The 21,589-nt window shown below is 41.4% G+C and overlaps 1 pseudogene; it reads right to left on the reverse strand.

The window, feature by feature from the left end:
- Nucleotides 1-6,247: 6,247 nt before the first annotated feature.
- On the reverse strand, nt 6,248-7,374 carry LOC136406325 (E3 ubiquitin-protein ligase RNF167-like; annotated as a pseudogene).
- Nucleotides 7,375-21,589: the final 14,215 nt, after the last annotated feature.

The raw sequence follows: 21,589 nt of genomic DNA on the forward strand, positions 1-21,589 counted from the left end.
TGTCTTTTTCCAAATAGCTCCAGATATATGGAAAAGATTTATATAGGCGGATGGGGATCCTCAAACCCCTCAGTGAGATCTTCTGAGCATGGCTTTTAAGATACCTAGAGGCAGAAAAAGCCCAATAGAGATCAGGGGAACTACCAGCTTTTAGGATATGCCCTTAAAGGCTCCAACGCCCCAAAGGGGTCTCATAGGATGCCATCTGGGTCCTGCTTCAATAGTGGAAAGGAAGGTCATTGAGCTAAAGCCTGCCAAACTTACATGCCTCTGCTGTGAGGAAACAGGGACACTGGAAGGTAGACTTCCCCCTCACTCCTCTAAGGGAGGGTTCAGTCTCTTCCAGCCCTGCTCCAGTCACCTATGACCTAACCTTGCCCAGAATGCTGGGGTTTGCCACTGAAGGCTGAAGGTGCCCAGGGCCGTTGGCCCCATCTACGACACTGTGGACAAGCCTAGGGTATTTCTTCCAAGAAGCAGGTAAACTGATCTCATTTGCACAAGGGCCACTTAACTATGTCTTGCCTGAATAGTCAGGTTTTTTATTCTTCCCTCGAAGATCTCTGTTGTGGGTGTTGATAGTCCTATTTTCTGCTGCTTTGTTTAATATATAGTGTTTCCTTTGTTCCTTCTACCTCAATGCCCCACTCATATTTCAGGCTGGGATCTACTCCTAATTTAGAGCTCTCTTTCCCCCTTTTGCCAACTTCTATTATGAATCTACCTTTGTCACCCAGCTTAGTGTATCTCAAGGTTCTCTTTACCAAGCCACAGTCACAGAGCTCCAGGGAAAAGCAACCTGGTCTCGTCTCTGCAGGCAGAGGAGAACAGAAGCTCCATATCCACACAAGCTGCAGATGGCTTTTCCAGTCTACCTGAATCACTACCAGCTAGAAGCAGCGGCCATTGGGACTTGGACATGAGCTGCAAAGTATAGAATTGTGACAACAATTCCAGTGCCATGTGGACTTTTCCTGGGTGTGGACTTTTCCTGGACTCCTGTTCCTTGTGAAAGCTCCTAACAGACTGAACTGGGGTTGGGCTGCATCTTTCAGGGATTTGGCATGGTGTTGGGGCCAGCTTGGACTTGGTGAACATGTTAAGGACACTACTCTTTTATGGATTCTTGCTGTATTGGCCAAGAGTTTCCTTAGAGCAGCGGTTCTCAGCCTGTGGGTCGCGACCCTGGCAGGGGTAGAGCGACTGAGGGACGGGGGTCGCCTAGGGCCATCGGAAATACATCTTTTATTTAAAAATGTATTGTATAATAAGTGTGTGTTTTCTGATGGCTTTGGGAAACCCCTGTATTTTGGTCGTTTGACCCCTGCCGGGGTTGCGACCTGCGGGTTGAGAACCGCTGCCTTAAAGGCTTTAATCACTGTTAAAAAAAATAGAAGACTAGATAAAGAAGATGAGGTGCATATACACCATGGTATACTATTCAGCCATAAGAACTGATGACATCGGATCACTTACAACAAAATGGTGGGATCTTGATAACATTATATGGAGTGAAATAAGTAAATAAAAAAAAAACAAGAACTGCAGGATTTCATACATTGGTGGGACATAAAAATGAGACTAAGAGACATGGACAAGAGTGTGGTGGTTACGGGGGGCAGGGGGAGGGAAGGAGGGAGAGGGGGAGGGGGAGGGGAACAAAGAAAACTAGATAGAAGGTGACAGAGGACAATCTCTCTTAGGGTGATGGGTATGCAACAGAATTGAATGACAAGATAACCTGGACATGTTTTCTTTGAATATATGTACCCTGATTTATTGATGTCACCCCATTAAAATAAAAATTTATTTATATAAAAAAAGAATTATAAATGATGTGTTCTTGGCCCCTCCACCTTGATGTCCCATTGAACATTCATACTGAACAAGGCCAATGTAGAGCTCATCACTCCACATTCCTTTCACAGAGCTTGCTCGTTGCCAGCAATGAGACCAAAGTGGTTACTGGTGTCATCTTCTTTGGTTCCATCCCTCATAAGTCAGTGGTTACCATCTAACTCGGAAGCCAACTCAGAAATCATCTTTGATGCTTTTCTGTCCCTAGCCACTGATATCCAATCTCTAGGTCCAGCCAAATGTACTTTCTAAATCTTGAGAATCCATCCTCACTGTCCTGTTTTAGGAGAGTCATCATCATTTCATGATCAGATCCTAGAAACAGCCAGAAGAGTCTTCTTTCTCTGCGTATTTATTTCCCTCTCTAGCCCATAATTGATACTATAAACAGAGTAATATTTAAAACTACAGATGAAATCATATTCTATACTATAAACCCATTCAGTGACCCCTTATCACCCTTATCCTGTATCCAAATTCCCAAACAGAGATTTAGCTGGACTTGGAATGACCGGGACTCAGATTACCTTTCCAGGGTTCACCATTTTCAATCTTCTATTTTACAAAAATGTGACATTTCTCTTAATTTTCTTTGTATATATTTCCTTCAGGCTAAAATTCATGCTCTTCTTTAAGCTGGGGTGTTTTCCCCATGCCTCCCATTTTACTGCTCCCTTCTGCTGGACACATTTTACTCTTCAGGTCTCAGTTTCTATGTCATTGATGTCCTCCAGAAAAAATTGTTTGACCTTGCAAGACTGTTCGAATTACCATCCCAAGTGCTCTGATAGCACCACATTCTTACATTGAAGGATAGCACTAAAAAAGTGACTTGCAATCGCTACTTCTCTCTTTCTCCCGACAGACTCTTACTAATATAAGACAGCAACTGTGCCATTATTCACTATTTCTGGAAGATAGCTTTGGACTTGGCAAGCATTCTAATAATAAATGTTGAGAAAATAAATGGATGGATGGATAGACGGATGGATGGATGGATGGATGGATGGATGGATGGATGGATGGATGGATGGATGGGGAATCTTCATTCAGAGCAGGGGAGCTGACAAAGGGGAAGAGATATCAGAGGAATTTAATAATTAAGCAATGCCACAAAGAATGAAGAGGTCTCCAGAGATACAAAGGAGAGGGGATTTGCCAGCAAGAAAATACCTGCAAATTCTTCCTTGGACAATTCTTGCAAAGGTTAATGCACAAAAAGGTTTCTAGTTACTCTTCCTTTTAGGATACGATTGATGAAAAAAATTATCATCTCTAGGGCAAGAATTTCTTCCAGTGGTTACAAGGCTAAAGTCATAAAAATGAAATATTGTAATTTCTTAGTCACAACACTGGTTTTCTAACTGAATTCCCAATCCTTATTTGATATACATTTAATGAGGCAACTTTCAGAGTATAATATGATATGCAGGAAAATATTAGTAGTTATTGTGCTGACCTGTGTTACCCCATTAAGGAAAAAGACTCCATATGATGTCAATGATAACAGATTTCACTACTTCTCCCTGGATTGTTACTGGCAGAACAAGGAATGGCCAGTTAAGCTTCTCTCCATTCTAACGATATTATCACCCAGTCATTACCAGACCATCCTGCCATATTTTTCACTATTATTACCCACATAACAGGTCCACACTGGGTATTTCAATAGTACCCCCATCCCCTTTTTTCTGCAGCTAGAAGATCAATCAAACAAAATAAATGGTACTTACCTGTTAAAGATTAAGATCACACAGTCGATTTAAAAACTCCACTTCATTTCTGATTCTGTTGTTTGGTTTGCATAAAACACTGCTTTATGTTCCTTTTTTCCCTTGGGTTTTCCATTGCTATAAATTTAGGTGGCAAAGCCAGCTAGGGTGTTTTGTATTTCCCTCCCAATGTATGTGTTCTACTTGAAGCTGTAAATAAATAATGGATAAACCGATTTGGGGTGGAGGTGGTAAATAATATTTAATTGACAGAAAAAGAATCATCCACACTGTGAAAGCCTGTGATTGGTTGAACATTCACTTCAAGGTTATGGCTCTTTGAGAAGCCTCTCAACCCTCTCGACCCATCCAACATTACAATTTCCTCCGAGCATGGAGAACAAAACACATTTTGGGGCCCAAGGTAGAGAAGTGTTGCTTGAGACAGGACCTCTCTCCAGGGTCCTGAGATCACCAATTTATTTTAAATAAGCCAAACTACACGTCTTCACTGGTTGGTAATTATTTTGGATGATAGCTCTTCCACAATTAATCTCACACTACTTTAATCATAAAGCTCTTATTTCGAAGAAAGGGTGACAGAGGCAATTTTTCTCAGGGGATATATCAGAAGAAAATGAACAAGAGTAGAGGGAGTAAAAGCCATTTAATTCAGATTCCAGGGTTTGAATTTCCCTGTGTCTATGTCTGGCATCATTGAAAAACTGCCTAACAAGGTGTTAGTGACAAGTTTATCATAAGGTATGGATCTTAGTTAAGTTCCCCCAAGATTCTAGAAGTGAAAGTAGGCTAAGCATGGTATTCCTTCCTTAGAGTAAGGGGGGAGTTGAAAAAAGAGCAACAACTGTCTACCATCATGTTTGTTTGCCTGTTCATTTGTTAGTTTGTTTTGTTTTGTTTGTTTATTGCCAAAAAATGAGAGCAACTCTTGAAGGTTACAGAGTTTGGCCTAGCCAGCAGAGCAAATCTTATCATTAAAAACTAGGTATTTGATGCAAAATACAACTTGAAGTTATACCTTAAAATAAATAATGGGCCCACTCACAAGCTGAGTATTTTTTAGTTCGTGATACGTACCTAGCACACTGATGACATTTAATCCTCTGTAAACATCAACTTAATGACTTTATCATCCCTATGGGAGATTTCCAGACAAGCTCTCTAATGCAGTGATGTTCCCTGAGTTGACAAGAGAGAACTGCAAGGTGTATTAGAATTCCCTGAAAGATGTTTTAAAACTCTACCCCCCAGAGCGTAATTCAATATTTCTGTTCCCTTGCTCAGGTATTTGAGGCATGTGGACCACCAGGGGCCTGAATCAATACAAGAAAATTGAGGGCACAGAGGGGTGAGATGATGAGGCTGAATGTAATTCTCCTTGCTACCCATCTACCTAGACATCTAACCCACAATTCCTGAGGCACTATTGTATAGTGCTTATGAGAATGAAACATGGAGCCAGAGAGTTTGGGTTCAAATCCCAGTTCTGCTTTCTTTCCACTCCTTGAGATCTGGCAATTTAGAAGGCTCTCAATAAGTCAGTTATCTTGTTTTTAACTAAAGATAAGAATAGACACTCCACATCATAAATCTGTTGCAAAGATCATATGTGCATGTATACGTGTGTATAATTGATACGGATAGACTGATAGATTTTAAAAATGCTTGGCACAAAGTCAATGCTGTATCAGTGTTAGCTGTCATTAATAAGTTGAAATGCAGGTGGAAAGTACTATAACAGGGAAATACATTTTGGGAGCAGAGTAAGGCATGGCCTTGGCACAGAGGAGAAAGGACAGGAGAAATGCTGTCTCTGACAGTCAGGACAAGTCTTCCTACCAGACTATCTTTTGCAGAAACAGTGATGCGGTGGAAAACCAAATAGTCCTCAGAAGTATTCTGTTAGCCTCCTTGGTCTTTACCTTCAAAATATAGTCCATATTTTCATCCCTAACTTAGGGCCGTGAGCTGGCTATTTATTTCCTTTGCAATGGTTTCCTTCTCTACCTGCTTGAATGTTATATTCTCAGTGAAGCCTTTTCTGCCCAGTTATTTAAAATAGAGACCTGCTCTCTGTAACAGTCTTATCCCACTTCTTCACTCCTCACCCTCTGATGTATGACATGATTTTGTTACTTATTAACTGTTTGGCCACATGAACACTATCTCAGCAAGAACAGCGATTTCTGTCTGTTGTGTTCACTGTTATTTCTCATCACCCAGCACAGTTTCTGTGGATTGCAATAAAGATTTGAATGATTCCCAATATTTCTTGAAAACCAATTAGTGGTCCCAGTCTCACCAGGCCCATGATTTCACATGAAAATCCTCACATCCAGTGAGTAGATCCATCTACTAGCAGCAGACCCTACTTGGCTGACTAACTCATGACCCCTGAATAGCCTCTGGGCATGTGAGTTAGAACCTTCAAGGACTGTGCATACTGAAGAAAGTGACTTACCTTTTAGTCAAAAACAATTTTATCAACCCAATATATGAAGACCCAGTCCCTTTGTACCCCCAATATCCTCAAAAGAATGGGGTTGGGTAAGGAGATTCATGGTAGAAATGTCCCTTATCCTTCAACATGGAAGTCTAGAGGAAAAAAGAGAGGCTTGCCAACAGGTCGCCAGGGGGCAGGGGTGAGACGGGGAATATTAGACCAAGATGGTGGCTGGAGAGGAAGAGGAAGGGGAGGGGAGGGAGCTTTCGAAGACACAGGCAAAACAAGGAAGAACGGTGCTAGGGAACCAACAGCGGGAAGCTGTGGGGCTGGGCCCAGAAGTGGTTCTGCTCTGAGGCATTAAAAACTAGGTATTTGATGCAAAATACAACTTGAAGTTATACCTTAAAATAAATAATGGGCCCACTCACAAGCTGAGTATTTTTTAGTTCGTGATACATACCTAGCACACTGATGACATTTAATCCTCTGTAAACATCAACTTCCTTCCATTTCTCATCCCCAGGATCTCAGTGGTCAGGCTTCTTGCAGATGGGGCAGGTCTTCTGGGTCTGAGTGAGCCAGGGGTCCACACAGCAGCTGTGATATCATGAGCACCAGGGAGTACACTCAGCTTGTCACCACCCTCATCCTCATCCAGGCTGGTGGCCCGGACATCTTATTGATTTCCCTTCTGAAAGTTACGTGTTTAATTTGTTTCAGTTGTTCTTTGGTCCATCCATTCCACTGGAGCTGCTTCAGGTGCTGGACACAACAAACTGTCATCATTGCTCCCATGGCCAAAGCCAGCAGTCCCACAGTCCTTGTGAGAGGGCTAAGGTAAAAAAATCCCAATGAGAAGCTCTTGTCCAGGACCAGTAGCACCTGAGCCCCATTTTGTAGAAAAAGAAGACACACAGGAACTCTTCTCCCCAGTACATACAGATGGATATAGATCTGCCGCTAGGTCTCCTCACCATTGCACACCAAGCTCAGAAGTTCGTTGGAATTCACACTGTGTTCCATACCTGGGCCACACCTGCATTCAGGATCCTGAGGTCTAAGCTGCAGTTGAATTTGCAAACCAGTACAATGAAGATTGACTCACCGACCAGGGCTAAGGGTGATGAGGTAACAGGACTGCAGGCACAGGCTGGCTGGGCCTTCACAAGGAAGCCCTGAAGCCCCTCCTGGCACAAGGCAGCCCCAAAGTGAGCAAGGAGGGGTGCAGAGTCCTTGCTGCTATTGTGGTCCTGCGTCTCTAGAATGAGCCCCAGGATGGGGCTACCCCAGCAGCACAGTGGTCATGGCCACAGGAAGCAGGCAAGTGAAAAGGTGCATGGTAGCGCGAGGGAGGAGAGTGACCAGAAGCTCTGATTCCCAGTAGCGAGAGCAGAAGAAGAGTTCTGAGTCTTCTCTGCCCCTCCTTCAGCACTCCAGGGATCCAAGCACACCCCGTTCCATTTCCCAAGTACCTGGGGATGCAGAAAAAGAAACTCGAGAGATGATGTCAGAGTAATGGCACGGTAGGAAGTGATACTGATAAATCTCCCCCAAAACTCAACAAAATCTTCAACCAGAAACAGAAAAATCTATCCTTGGAGCCTCCAGATGTTTCACAATACACCCAAAGGTATGGTTGAGTGAAAAATTGGCTAAATATATAATCAAACCCCAAAGGAAATAAGGAGTAAGAAATACTCCATCTTCCTCACTAACCTAAATAGGGCTGCTTTCACTGGGAACTGAGAGTATAGAAACTGAGGCAGGGAAAGGGGGTGAATAGATCCAGGCTGCGGAACAAATGGCTGAACCAGGCTGTGGCACGGAGAGCCAAGCCGAGGAAAAACTGTTCCTGTGGCAACCCAGGCAATACAAGATAACACTCACGCCAAACCCAGACAAAGAAAGACAAGTGGGGCAGCCATTCACCCCGATCTCCTGGTCGGCGCGCGCAGATAGTGGGCGAAGATTCCTCCAAAAGCCCCAGGAGTGGGTGCCCGTGTTATCCCACAGAGAGGCAGAGTCAGAGGCCTTTGTGTGGGCCAAAAGCAAAATCTCCGGGCCGCCCCAGTGCCCTGAAAAAGCCGCACATGGGGAGGGAGCGAGAGCCAATTCCAATGCTGGAACTTTTCCGTGCAGGCGGGGGTTTCACTCAAAGTGTGAGGCGGCCGGCCTGATATCCTGGTCTGCGCACATGGAGAGTGGGCAAGAGATTCCTCTGAGTGCCCTGGGAGTGGGCGCCCTCCCACCCGCCCATGTTACCGGACAGAGTGGCAGAGTCAGAGGTCTTTGTGTGGGAAGAAGCCCCACCTGATTATGCTAGCAGCTCTGACTGACTGAGCCTTACCCAGAGCCCTGTGCTGAGTGGGAATAGAGTGAGGAGTTGCCAGCTCTTTGAGCCTCTTACTCTCCAGGCAGAGGCAGCAGCAACCCCATAGCTGAACTACCAGGCTACTAATTGAGGAAGGAAAGACTAGAAGAGAGGCTCCAAGAACATGGACTCTCTCACTGTCGGAGCTTACAAATGCTAATGAGCCTCAACTGCCAAGGAGACTGAAGCCCAATACATGACATCGCCATAGAGACTTATCAACTACAAACCTCTACCTGAGCATGCCAAAGGGGCAGAACCCAGGGTACAGAGTCACCGACCAGAAAGAGGGAGAGAAAAGAAAAAGCAAGAAGATAACCTCTCAAAATCAAGAATAATCCACAGACTTTATAACCCTATCCCATTTTATTATATTTGTTCATTTGTTTCTCTTATCTTCATGTATTGATTTTTTTTTTCTTCTTCCAATTTGGTCATTTTATTCCCTGCCGGTCTTACTCTCTCCTCTCCTTGAACTACACTACCCATAAGTGTTACATCTCCCATTATCTTTTCTTTCCTCTTCCTTTCTCTCTATGAGGGTTGCACTCCAAAACCCTTAACTCTCTCTCTCTCTCTCCTTTTTTTTTCTTTTTTCTTCTTTTAGTGGTTCCCTCTTTTTTTTCTTTCTTTCTCTCTTTCTTTTCTCCCTCTATATTAGTTTCTTCCTTTCTCCTTTATGTCTCCTCTCATTCAATCCTCAATAACAAACAAATTATCTTATTTGGGACTCAAACTTATGTTTGTGGCATTTTGGGGTTTTTTTACTTTACCTTTTTAACTCACTAGCAGTGCTCCCAACCCTGGCTCTCCATTTTATCTAGTTCTTGTTCCACTAAATACAATAGTAATTTTTTAATCCCCCCCCATTTTCCTCTTATTCCTCTCATCATATCTCTTAGTCAACCAACACTTAAAAGCAAATCATTTTATTCTTGACCCAAATTTCTTCCTTATTTGCATTTTGTGGGTCCATACCTCCTTCTTTTGCCCCTTTATTACTTCTCCCCAACTCAGGCCCTCCATTATAGGCATTGTTTGTTCTATATAGTACAATATAACTCACAGTTCACCACAAGATTTTCTCAAGAAAGAGGGGAGAGGAGAGGAGAGAAAAAAAGGAGGGGAATAATTTTCTTTCTTTTTTTAAATTTTTAATTAAAAAAAAACTCTTCTATTTTTTATTTTTATTTTTTTAACTTTTTATTCTTTATTAAATCTCATTAATACTATTAACAAAACCACCCTCAGATGCCATTAAGGAAGAGAAAATTGAATATCATGGATACAAAAGAAAGAGAGGTAAGACAGATAGATGAGGAAAAATCTATGGAGAAAAAATTTAATATATTGGAAACCTTGGAGTTAAATGACAGAGAATTTAAAATAGAAATCCTAAAAATACTCAGAGATATACAAGAAAACACAGAAAGGCAATTTAGGGAGCTCAGAAAACAACTCAATGAACACAAAGAATATATTTCCAAGGAAATTGAAACTATAATAACAAATCAAACAGAGATGAAAAACTCAATTCACAAGTTGAAAAACAAGGTAACAAGCTTAGCTAATAGAACAGGCCAGATAGAAGGTAGGATTAGTGAAATAGAAGACAAGCAACTTGAGGCACAACAGAGAGAAGAAGAAAGAGACTCAAAAATTAAAAAAAATGAGATAGCCCTACAGGAACTATCTGACTCCATCAAAAAGAATAGCATAAGAATAATAGGTATATCAGAGGGAGAAGAGAGAGAAAATGGAATGGAGAACATACTCAAACAAATAATAGATGAGAACTTTCCAAGCCTGTGGAAAGAACTAAAGCCTCAAATTCAAGAAGCAAACAGAACTCCGAGTTTTCTTAACCCCAACAAACCTATTCCAAGGCACATCATAATGAAATTGGCACAAACCAACGACAAAGAAAAAATTCTCAAAGCAGCCAGGGAAAAGAAGAATACAATATATAAAGGAAGGCCCATTAGATTATCATCAGATTTCTCAACAGAAACTCTACAAGCTAGAAGAGAGTGGACCCCAATATTTAAAGTCCTGAAATAGAGGAACTTTCAGCCACGAATACTATACCCATCAAAGCTATCCTTCAAATATGAAGGAGAAATAAACATTCACAGATACAGAAAAGATGAGGGAATTTATCATCAGAAAACCCCCACTCCAGGAATTACTAAAGGGGGTTCTCCAATCAGATACAAAGAACAACAACAACAAAAAAAAACAAAGCCACAAGTAAAAGCTCCAAGAACACAATAAAACCAAATTTAAACTGTGACAACGACAAAAAAAAACAAAAACGGGGGAGGGGGGAGAGGATGGAGATTAACAGTAGCAAAGGACGATGGAGTGCAAAAGTACTCATAAAATAGTGCACTACAATGAACAGGGTAGGAACCCTTTTCATTACTTAATGGTAACCACCATTGAAAAAACCACCACAGAGGCACATGATTTAAAAAAGATAGCAACAGAGGAAAGATGTATGGAATACAACCAAATAAAAACAAAAGATAGAAAATGAAAGAGAAGGATCAAACAAGACACAAAACTAACAGAAAGCAATCCATAAAATGGCAATAGGAAACTCACAAGTGTCAATAATTACACTAAATGTAAACGGATTAAACTCACCAATAAACAGGCACAGAGTAGCAGAATGGATTAAAAAAGAAAATCCAACTCTATGCTGCCTACAAGAAACTCATCTAAGCAACAAGAATAAAAACAAATTCAAAGTGAAAGGCTGGAAAACAATACTCCAAGCAAATAACATCTGAAAAAGAAACTCAACTCAGGGGGTGAGATATCCAAAGGTCTAGTGGACCTAGGAGGGAGACATGAAGTGTATCCTTTCCCGGTACAGAAATAGAACAGGGAAAGGGGAGAGAGGTAAACACTGGTGACAGAAAAACTTCTGCAATGGTGGGGCAGTTCTAGGATGTGGGACACAGGACATGATGCCTGAGGTTTCGTGGGCCAATCAGAGAAGAGGGAATGTTTAAAACATGCTTGGTAAGAAAAATATCTCTTCCTGTGATATTTAGTGTCTGAGCTGAGAGTTGATCTGCTTAAAGACACTTCTTAGGGAAAATAATTAAATACTGTATCTCTCCAACACCTGCCATCAAAGAAGTTGAAGAGCATCACAGCTTTGTTAGTTCACGCCCACTCTGGCCGCTCCTCTTCCCACAGCTCCCAGTGTCACAGGAACGTACAGGACATGCCACCCCAGAGTGCAGGCCAAGCCACAGACTCCTATCTGCCTGCCCCCTGGGCACCTGCTCTGGAATCTGGGCTCTGATTGATCGCCACCAGTTCGTAACTGAACGCGCTTCCCTCCCTCCTCGCCGGCTCTCCACGGAGTTCTGATCTTCAATGGTATCCAGTCTACCTGCTCATCCAAGACAAGAAAATCGGCCTAAATGTTTCCCTCCACATCAGCTCCCACTTCTCATTGGTCTAAATCTTGTTAATTTTTTTTTTATCTTCTAAATGGCTCTTGAGCATATTTCACTAGTGTTTCTACAACTGCCTTTGTTTAGGCCAGGCGTCTGGAAACTTTTTGGCTGAGAGAGCCATGAATGCCACATATTTTAAAATGTAATTCCATGAGAGCCATGCCATGACTCGTGTATGTTAGGCATTATCCAATATAAATTTGGTGTTGTCCCGGAGGACAGCTGTGATTGGCTCCAGCCACCCGCAACCATGAACATGAGTGGTAGAAAATGAATGGATTGTAATACATGAGACTGTTTTATGTTTTTAACGTTATTATTTTCTTATTAAAGATTTGTCTGTGAGCCAGATGCAGCCATCAAAAGAGCCACATCTGGCTCGTGAGCCATAGGTTCCCGACCCCTGATTAGGCCCAATTTCTTTTTTGTGGGGTTGCAGGTACTTCCTAAACAGTCACCTTGCCTCTAACAATAGAGGTTTTCTCTCTCTTGCTTGGCCACTTCAAGCCAGAAAATTAAGAGGCATCCTTGATTCCTGCCTCTCCGTCATCCGATATATCTAACCTCTCACCATGTTTTGCTAATTTTACCTCCTAAAGAATCTTCTGAGTGGCATGTGCCTCTGCCTGATCTCAGCTCTCTTCTCTCTCCTGAATTCCTACAACCGCTTCCTAATGATCACCTGTCCTTTTTATTTTTTGCTTTATCCTCTTTTTAACAATCATTGCTGCCAAAGTAACTTTTAAAAGTACATTCTTTCTTAAAACATATATATATATTTTAACGTTACTGTTCTACACAACAACCCTCTAATGCCTCTCATTGCCTTTAGCATGAAGGGAAAACTCCTTAATGAAGTTGGCCAAGTCTTATTGGTCTAGGAAGGTCGGCCCTCTTGCCCAGCCAGTCTCATCTTGGGCCACTTGTTCCCTACGCTCTCCTCTCTAGCCACCTGGGGATTTTCCAGGATTCTCTAAGAAGCTACGTTCGCTGCCATTCTCTTTCTTGCCACCCTCGCCCTTGACCTAGCTAAATCTAACCAAATCATCACATGCCAACTAAACAGCTCTCTCTCAGGGAAGCTTACTTTGTCATAGTTTTACATTCTCTGTTTTACATTTCTATAGACCCTCTGTCTCTCCCTCAGAGCAATTTGCACACTTCTGTTTACTTAATTATTTATAACCATTTTAATATCAGTCATCATCACAGCAGTCTATAAGTTCTGTGGGCATGGGGACACTTTTAGTTTACTTAGCTCTTTAAACCACTAATATCTAGTACAGAGCTTGGTAGATTATTATGGTTAATTTTATGTGTCAAATTGACCAGACCATAGGAGGTCCAGATGATTGGTAAAACATGATTTGATCTCAGGGTGTATATCTGAGGGTGTTTCTGGGAGTGATTAGCAACTGACTTGGTAAAGTGAGCAAACATCTCTTTCACCGATACCAGTGGCCATTCTCTCATCTGTTTGGAGCCTAAATAGAAAAAAAAACAAAAACAAAAACAAAACAAAACAAAAAAAACAAGGAAGGATGTGTTTGCTCTTTTTTGCTTTAGCTGGGACATCCATCCTTTTCTGCTCTGTGATATCAACATTCTTAGTTTTAGGTCTTCAGACTTGGACCAGAACTACCACTATCAGTCACCTGGTTCTTGGGCCTTCAGTCTCAGCGAGAGACATACACAACTGGCTCCCTGGTTCATAGGCCTTTGGATTTGGCCTGGATCCATATTACTGGCTTTCTTGGATCTCCAACTTCCAGGCAGCCAATCATGGAACTTCTCAGCCTGTTAACATGTGAGCCACTCCCTCATAAAAAAATCACTCTATCTATCTATCTATCTATCTATCTATCTATCTATCTATCTATCTATCATCTATCTATCTATCTATCTATCCATCCATCCTATTGGTTCAGTTTTCTTTCGGAAATCCTAACACATAAGGTTCAAAAACATTTGAGTGAATTCCTCATGTAGAGAGCTGACTGATCTTCTAAATTATAAATCTGATTTTCTTGCCCCTGTGCTTAACATCCTTTAATGGCACCTGATTTCCAAAGCCTAAAAGCTAACTCCTTAGTCTGGCACTGACACATAAAACCTTATCTACCTTTCCAAGGCTGTTTGTTCCTGCTCTTCAAGATGCTTTTGTCATTTTCAGCTCTTTAGATTTCTCTAAAGTTATTATGTAATTTGAGGTTCTCTTTACTTTTCTTCAAATTTTCCTCACTTTCCTTTATCAACCTGAACTTCAAGAGTCAACTCAAAATCTTTATGAACTTTTCTTTCATGAACCTTTCACTGGCCTCCCAGGTGAGCAGATTGGGTGCTATCACCTCTAAGTTTTCAGAAGTGCTTATATATTCTTATTTTATAGCATAAAACTATAAGTTCAAAAATCCTCTTCACCCTTCTCTGTGCTCTATAGATACAGGGTAATGGCTTGTTTCTCCATTCCTAGAGCGTCTGCAAAGTTAATCAAAGTGATTTAAATCACTGGACGAGTGAGTGGAAACTAACATCCCAGCATATACCTAAACCCTTTGTCTATAAAGAAACATAATATATAATGTTGGAGTATTAACCAAGTAATTTTTGCTTCTATATACAATCCTTTTAAAATCTACTGCCAGGAAAATATCATGTTCACTAAGGGGCTGTTTGATACGCTTCAGTGTTTGACATAAAGGAAGCCCCTTAGTTATTCTGGATCTTGAGGTGCACTGGGATAATTTTTCCAAATGATGAGGGTGATTTTCATTTAAAACATAGTTTCCTCTTTTCCGTACTCCTGACTTATTTTTTTCTGTTCTTTTGTTCCATTGAATCTTTTGCATGCACATGTGCACATGTGTGTGTGTCTATGTGTGGGGGTTCTATTTATCTTGCAAAATATATAGAATGGGAGGTAATGTTCTAAGATCACTAAAGTTCTTAAGTTCTTTCTCATTCTATCCTTATATGATGTAAGCAAATAAAAGGGTTTATTATGCTGAAGATAATGCAGATGAATTAAAAATGATAGTTACAAAGAAAAGAATTCTATCCTTAGGAAGAAGTTCTATTGGACATATACATTATTAGAGGATATTTCTTTGGAATATATTTATAACTCTATCCTCGCTCACTTTATACTCAGTTATTTTTACAAATACACATATTATCTGTTTCCCTTAACAAGCTTCCTTCCTCCCCAAAAATATTCACTGAGTAATAATATAAGAGGCTTTTAGATTATAAAATAAAAGGATTTGTTCTGTATTTCTGTAGTTGAGTGATCTTCAGTAAGTTATTTTATTTATTTTCATTTGTTTCCTCATAGGTATAACATAAATGAGCTATTTATCTTACCTTCACAGGACTATTAAGACAATTATATGGGACCTCCATAGGATTATTATCATTATTGTTAAGTAAGTATAAGCATAACTGTATGCTTAATTGCAATACTGTGAATAACTAACTTTGTCAATTATTATCAATAGACGTAACTATTTCCATCAACAAGGAGGACAGGCCCTGGCTGGTTGGCTCAGTGGTAGAGCGTCGGCCTGGCGTGCAGAAGTCCTGGGTTCGATTCCCGGCCAGAGCACACAGGAGAAGCGCCCATCTGCTTCTCCACCCCTCCCCCTCTCCTTCCTCTCTGTCTCTCTCTTCCCCTCCCGCAGCCAAGGCTCCACTGGAGCAAAGATGGCCTGGGCGCTGGGGATGGCTCCTTGGCCTCTGCCCCAGGCACTAGAGTGGCTCTGGTTGCAACAGAGCGACACCCTGGAGGGGCAGAGCATCGCCCCCTGGTGGGCAGAGCGTTGCCCCCTGGTGGGCGTGCCAGGTGGATCCTGGTCGGGCACATGCGGGAGTCTGTCTGACTGTCTCTCCCCATTTCCGGCTTCAGAAAAATACAGAAAACAAAAAACAAAAACAAAAAAAAACAAGGAGGACATTACCTCAAAGACTCAATCCCCCTAGCTGCCCCTAGCTCTTACTTATAAAAGTGATCTCCAGAACGCATATGCTCAGTTATATGTGTAATCACTTATTACTTGTCATCACTCCCTTCCATTCATTCTTTGAGCCTACTTCATTATCACTGGGGACCTACTGTTTCTTCTTCCCTCTGTGTAGGCTTTCTAAGTAGGTTCATGCATTTATTCATTGACTCACTCATTCACAAATTCCATGAGAATAGGGATATGGATCTGTTTTGTTCATGGCGAGAAGAGTCTCTAGTATACAACAAGTACTCAATAAGTGTTGAACAAACTCTAAATGGAATATTTCTTGCATACATATCATAAGCACTGAAGTCATAAAGGTGAGAAAGACTGTCAAGATCCCTGCTTTTTCACAAATTTTACTCTTGGTTGAATCGGTGGGGTGAAACATGTTAAAATTAAATTACAAAGGGGACTATTTCAGATAGAGAAAACAGTGATGTGATCAACAGTGACTAACAATGGCAAGGGCAAATTAAATTGGGTAGTCTGGGAAAGAGGGCAGGTGCTGCATCAGCTGACATCCATATGCCTTATGCCCAGAAGGCAGGAAGGAGCTATGGGAAGGAGAAGACACAGCACTCCTGGCATAGGGAACTGCAGATGCAAACTTGATTGCTGGTGGACTTCTGGTTCAGATCCTGAATGTTATTTCAGGTAGGCTGTCCTCCATAAGTTAGGCATCTCCATAGACATATGGCTGAAACAATACCAACACTGGCACAACTGGGAAGTCTTTCTAACTGCATATACTGCTCTTACTGCTCGTGTGGGCCACGTCCTCTGGATACAGCTTTGTCAAGATGCAGATGATTATATACATGAGACTGCTGTGTAATTCTTTGCATTTTAAAGTATAACTAGCAATATGTTCTCAATAGACATCTAGCGTAAGCTGGTCATTGTTATCTGAAAGATGCTCAAGGACAAGGCTACTCCATCTTAGCATTATTGACTTTGGAGGCATTTAAGGATGTTTTAGAATCTCTCCCAGCTTCTGTCCACCAGATGCCAGTGGAATCTCCCACATACATAAGTGATGACAGTAAAAATGTCCCCAGACAGCTGATGTTTCCTAAGGGAAAAAATTGCCCCTTGTGGAGAATCACTCCTCTAAGAGAAAAAATATGGGAAATCCTTTACCTTAAAAAAACTTTCTTTGTGATCTAGAGGCACAATATTTGCTTATCATGGTCTGGAGGTAATTTCTAATCTTTCCAGTTGACTGGGTGTTCTGGATATGTCTGACTACTCAGGACCTAAACTCCTCTCCCTGCGACTAGAAGCAAATCTTTTCAAACCACAGTCTATCTCTGAAATTCAGCTTCTTCACATTTAAAAGAAAAGTCAGGACTGGCTAGATGATGTTAACGAAGTCATGCATCTCAAAAATTCCCAGGAAATGGAATCCAGAGGTCTTTAGTGTAAATTACAGTAACTTACTGGGATCTGAAGGACTTGGTCATTGGTGGTACAGGGGCTGAAATGCATGCTTTTTCTTCTTCAACTGTTGGATGAATTCAGTTTTCTCAAGATCACTTAGAACGACTTTAACTGTTTTTGTTTTGTTCTTTTTACAATTGTTTCAACCATTCTGTGATTCAAACATAAGAATATAGTAATACAATGTTTAAGAAATATATAAGATTTTTCTAAATATAAAGTAATAAAGGCCCTGGCCGGTTGGCTCAGTGGTAGAGCGTCGGCCTGGCGTGCAGAAGTCCTGGGTTCGATTCCCGACCAGGGCACACAGGAGAAGCGCCCATCTGCTTCTCCACCCCTCCCCCTCTCCTTCCTCTCTGTCTTTCTCTTCCCCTCCCGCAGCCGAGGCTCCATTGGAGCAAAGATGGCCCGGGCGCTGGGGATGGCTCCTCGGCCTCTGCCCCAGGCGCAAGAGTGGCTCTGGTCGCAACAGAGCGACATCCCAGAGGGGCAGAGCATCGCCCCCTGGTGGGCAGAGCTTCGCCCCCTGGTGGGCGTGCCGGGTGGATCCTGGTCGGGCGCATGCAGGAGTCTGTCTGACTGTCTCTCCCCGTTTCCGGCTTCAGAAAAATACAGAAAAAAAAAGTGATAAAAATAAGTTACTGTTTCAAGTACAGGTATATATCAAAAATATGTGTCTTTCTTCTTTTGTTAATTTACTCAATTACTTAATACGCATTTTTAAGTTATTAGTTCAGAGAATAAAAGAAGAAGAATACAAAAGTATATTTGCCCTGCCATTAAGAAGCTGATAATGTAATGTGTGATATGGACATGAGCAGTGAGAAGGAACAAGCGCTACTGATCGGTAAGTACGGCATCTAACCAAACCTGAAGGGATAGGTTTAGTGAAGACACACTATCCCTTCTAGCATATGTTTTTGATTATGCTAAACAGCTTGAACATCACACACACACACACACATACACACACACACATATATGTATATGAATTCAAAGATTCTAAACATTTTTATAAACAAATTAAAATTTCAGGGCCATATGTGAACAGTAGTTAAGTTACAATTAAGGGTAAAAATGTAAATATTCAGCTAAAATCTCTCACATGTAATGTTTGGGTGCATCTGTTTAAAACTGTTATTGCTGGGCTAGAGCGTCTCCACAACATATAAGTAAAAGTTTATAAAAAGAAAGAAAGAAAAACCTTTAAAATCACCCGAGTCTTTATTCTGTGCAGTGATACACATCAAGGAAATTGGAAGCAAGATGTTCAATAAGGTAGTTTTTCAATTTGCTGGGAGGCAGCAAGAGAGGAGACCAAAGCCAGAACAAAGAGATCTGGGTGTCAGCAGGACTGTGGAACCCTTTCAAGTGGGCTGTTACTTCCTGACAACATACGCATTCAATAAAGTAAAGATATTTGATTGCAATTTGCACAGCATCCATTTGAAAGTTAATAATTAGCCATCAGGAGGAAGGATCATTTTCAAAATTATAATGTAATAGAATGCGCCATCCTGAAAGCTTCGTGGAGTGGGTGAGTGGTCGCATTACGTTTCAAGATTACAGCGGCTTCAATGTATAACCACCCTAAGCAGTACTGCAGCAGAGAAACTTCCTTGCAAAATGAGTGAAGCGGCAGGTTAGTATCAGTCATTGTTCAACGGGCTTCCTTCAGATAATTCAGTGGGCCTCGAATAATCCAAGAAAAAGAGTGTGAGGCCATGTCAGCTAAATGGTTATCCCATTGAGAGCTTAAATTTCACCTCTCTCGATACTCATTTTTACATTTTAATTTACAGTCAGTTTAGAGAGTCCCCCAAATAACGATTTAGCTTTTGGGTAATGTTATTGCACAAGATCCTGTCATTGTATATAATAATATCCCCTTTACATGTAAGAAGGTTCATTGCCTCTTTCAAGCTAGGAGTGTTTGACTCAGTAGAGTACAGCCCAATTGAACTAAAAACTTGATCAGGGCCCTGGCCGGTTGGCTCAGTGGTAGAGCGTCAGCCTGGAGTGTGGAAGTCCCAGGTTCGATTCCCGGCCAGGGCACACAGGAGAGGCGCCCATCTGCTTCTCCACCCCTCCCCCTCTCCTTCCTCTCTGTCTCTCTCTTCCCCTCCCGCAGCTGAGACTCCATTGGAGCAAAGATGGCCCGGGCGCTAGGGATGGCTCTATGGCCTTTGCCTCAGGTGCTAGAGTGGCTCTGGTTGCAAAAGAGCAATGCCCCAGATGGGCAGAGCATCGCCCCCTGGTGGGCGAGCCGGGCGGATCCCGGTCAGGTGCAGCGGGAGTCTGTCTGACTGTCTCCCCATTTCCAGCTTCAGAAAAATACAAAAAAAAAAAAACTTGATCAGTCCAGTCTATCAATTAGTCATTCGCTCCTTCATTCAGTCCAATAATCAGTCCTTAGTCCTTGTACAGAACCATGGTGCACATTGCACTGGAACATATTTTCTAATAATATACGAATAGAAATAGAAGTTGACAGCAACACCTGGTATTGTGAAGATAAAATTGAAGTGTTACTGTCCAGCACTGACAGTGGAAATCACAGATATTATTGTTGTTTCCTCTACATCCAGTCCATCTTAAGGAACTAGTCAATATAATTATAGTGATTCAACATCGCTCACAGGGATTGGTTGGGAATAGTCATATGGTGGATTAACAATAGAGTCTATTGTGGCTTCTATAAACACTTTTTTGTTGTTATAAAGGAGGTCCTACGTCCAGACAAAATACTGGATGCTGTTACAGCTACTTTGTTATCAGTCTGAGTATAATGTCAACACCAGAAAGATACAAGGAATAGAGAGAATATGAATCTTTAATGATTTTGAGGCTTCTTATCAAGCAACTGGAAAGGCTGCCCTACCTTTGGAATTGATAATATTTTTTTCTTCTTGTTTAAGTCCCTTCAAATTGATACTTTACTTACAAATTGAAACATCATAATCAAAATGGTATAATTTGGTAGTCCGTTCCTGCAGACTAGGTTGTCCATTTGGGAAGAATCTTAAAATGCCTGAGTGTTTTTAAGCACACTTAGGTGACATTCAAAAGACTTTTACTGACTAAATAATCAAAAATACTTATCAAGTTTTACATATGGAGGCTTGCCATTATCTTATATGACAGTTAAACTGTGAAACAACATAAACAGCTAAAAAATGGAGAGATAATTAAACTAAGCATATGGCTCAACAGAGTAAACTATATACTAGACATTCATTAAAATTATGTTTTCTAAAGAATTTTCTGTGATATGGTAGAATACTTATAACAGCAAGTAAATGCAAAACACAAAAGCTAGAGACAAAATGTTTCACTAGTGCTAAAAACCAATTATGACTAGCTTCTATCGAGTTCTGGCCACTAGCAAGGCACAGGGCCGGTCACCTAACCTTGATCATTTGCATGAACTTTTCCCAGCCGTCCTATGCAGTGGGTCCTCTCATTGCCCTGGTGTTATATATAAGCAAACAGGTTTTGAAAATTATATAATATGTCAAAGATCATGTACCTACTAAGTGGTGAGCTGGAATTTCAATCCCAAACATGACCTTGCACTAATGTCTTTAAGATAAATAGGCTTGGGTTCATGTCCACCTCTGAGTTCACTGTTCTGCAGCCAGCTTCTCCTGGTTCTGGGTTCTGCCCCAGGACTCTGAGAGGTTCCAAAGGTCACCTTTTCTTCACCGTGGATTGTCGCCTACGCTCCCCAGTGCCGTAAGATAGTCAGGCCTCACTTCTCATCTTACTCAACTCACTTAGTTTCCCATAGTTCCATTGACAGAAGGTTGTTGTGAATAGAAAATTTTTCATAAAATATTGTGATAAACTGAAAAAACACACTACAGAGACAGGAAGTTGTATTTGAGAGCTAAGCATTTCTGTTTCGGATTCCATGCTGTGGGGAATTGCTTACTCGCTGCCTCTTTCTTCCCTTTGCCTGGGCATCTGGCCACCTTCCCAGGCTTCTCCTCTCTCCACCTCCTGTCTCCTCAGCTGTTAGCTTCGAACCAAACCCAACTTTCTGGTAACTTTCTATGAAAAGTATCCCAGACTAGGTACATTTTTGCATAGACCAAACTCATTAAGGTATGTTTTTTCTTTAAGGGGAAGAGGGAAGCAACTTCCAGTATCAACACTTAGACTACTAGAAGTTACAGATGGCTTTATATTAGATACATTTTGGGCAGAACTAACTTTTCAAAGACCAAACATTTTATCATCATCATCATCATCAATTA

Source organism: Saccopteryx leptura, chromosome 5 (assembly GCF_036850995.1).
Source record: "Saccopteryx leptura isolate mSacLep1 chromosome 5, mSacLep1_pri_phased_curated, whole genome shotgun sequence".
NCBI lineage: Eukaryota > Metazoa > Chordata > Mammalia > Chiroptera > Emballonuridae > Saccopteryx > Saccopteryx leptura.